Source organism: Eimeria acervulina, genomic scaffold, assembly GCF_000499425.1.
Source record: "Eimeria acervulina Houghton genomic scaffold, Eah_scaff14, whole genome shotgun sequence".
Taxonomy (NCBI): domain Eukaryota; phylum Apicomplexa; class Conoidasida; order Eucoccidiorida; family Eimeriidae; genus Eimeria; species Eimeria acervulina.
Window position 1 is genome coordinate 22,911 of NW_013549223.1, and position 1,999 is coordinate 24,909.

A 1,999-nucleotide genomic window follows, 5' to 3' on the forward strand; every position below is an offset into this window, starting at 1 on the left:
AAAAGACGGCCCCGCTCAAAAGCATGACAAAGATAGAAGCATTATGGGCGGCGACGGCGGGACAGGCATACGTGGACGGAATAGAGCAGATCTCAGCACACAACAATTGGCGCTATAGAGCGTTTGGATAGGAAGGTGCAGTCGTCTCTACGGAACTACTGTCTACGTAGCTTTGTGCGCTGCCCTACTTTTCCGCTGGACTGTGCGTGCCTGTGCCCGCAGTCGCCGCTGTTGAGTTGCTGAAGGCACGTAGATACTGAACACCAACTGCCTCGCCCAAAAGCAGATCCCCAAAACCAACTCGGGCTAACAATCTTCGTGCCATTTAATAATGATAATATTCTCGTTTTTCCTGACCTCTTAAAGCGGAAAACAAATGGCCCTTCTCGGCTCATGGCCACCTTCTTCGTTTGTTCAACCTTTGGTGCGAGCTGCAGAGCGTGCCAACTGGGCCCAACATAACTGCTGAGTGTCATTTGTCGTAGTTTCTTGTTTAGGGTACAACCTCTGTAAAACGCTGCTGTTGCGGAGCTGGCTGCCGATAACCGTTACTAATTTGGGTTCGTACAACTGCTTTTCGGCGTAGAGCAGTAACTCCGGAGACCAACGGACGAACTGTACGCAGTTGTGTTGTAAGTCAATTTCGTACAAGGAAGGAAACAAGCTCACTTATATGGTTTTTGCCGGGTATAAAGTCTCAAATGCTGTGCGAGCGTCAGCTTAATTCATTGAATTTGATCGTCTGACTCGGGGAAGTTCGCGGTGGTCATATTATAGCAAACATTAAGCATTGCTAAGCTGTGTCACGAATATGCGCCAGAAGACGCTAACAGAATTAGAGGCCCTGGCGGCTATGGCGCCTTCCGGGAAATCATGGAGCTTAAAGGCGCTAGAGGATAAATGAGCCATTCCTTCTGCTGCAGCTGTTTCCCATGGGAGGTGGAATGGGCATGCTCGTTCAGTCTACGCCGAACGAAAAATGCCGCAGCGCCTGACTCATTGGCACCAACTATTACACCCACTGACATATCTGTCCAAATATGTTTGGGAGACCGAACAACCAGCAAAAGTCCGGGTCTGAGAGTGTTCCTCCGCATCCGTTTCAAGTGCTGAGATTCGAGGCAGTTGGAAATGCACCCATCCGCTGCGAGGCTCTTCCTGGGCCACAAACAGGAGTTCGTCACCCATTCTTGTTGTGTTGGCCAACCACAGCACGATCATACATTTTGCTAGAATATTGCACACCAGGCGAGGCTGGCGAGTAAAATGCGCGTAGTATATACCTTTCCTGGTGCCATAGGAGTTGGCAGTTCCTGCTGTAGTGCTTAAACTTCTCGCCCTTTGTTGAGTTTGGCAACAGCCGCAGTCGAAGGCGAGAAATGCAATTCTACAGTGAAATGTAAATCATCGCAGCGGCGTAGCGGTGTTCCGAAAGAACCTGCCTGAGTATTAGAGCATTGTAGAAGGGCGTCAGTAACCAATCTGGTTACACCTACCACACAAGTAATGTGGACGCTTTTTCACCCCCGCACCAGACCGCGTAGAGCCCTTCTGGCGTACCGGATGCTCCTGCTAACTTCCTGCGGAGCTCTGCTAGTAGCAGGCGATTATTTTGTAGCTTTTTTGAATTGTTCGATTGCTGAGAGAGCATCATCCCAACGGCTGCGTCACTGGCATCGGCCATTAATACCAGGGGTCTGTCAAAATCAAAGGGCGCGAGTACTGTGGATGATGTCCTGATGAGGCTTCTGACGGCTAACTCTTCACTTTTTGTCCTTGTTAAGGAGGTCAATTAGAATGGAAGCGATGTGAGGAAATCTGGATGAAGTTGCGGCAGGACGATGCACGACGGAAGAAATTCCGGGCGTCTGTGCCAATGTAAATGGGTAGCGGCCCGCTCCAAATGGCCTGTATCTTTGGTGGATCTGGGTCTACACGTGCTGCGCATGCACGAAGAGCCGGGGAGCCAGTCGTTTGCATGATAAGCAAACATTTTCGA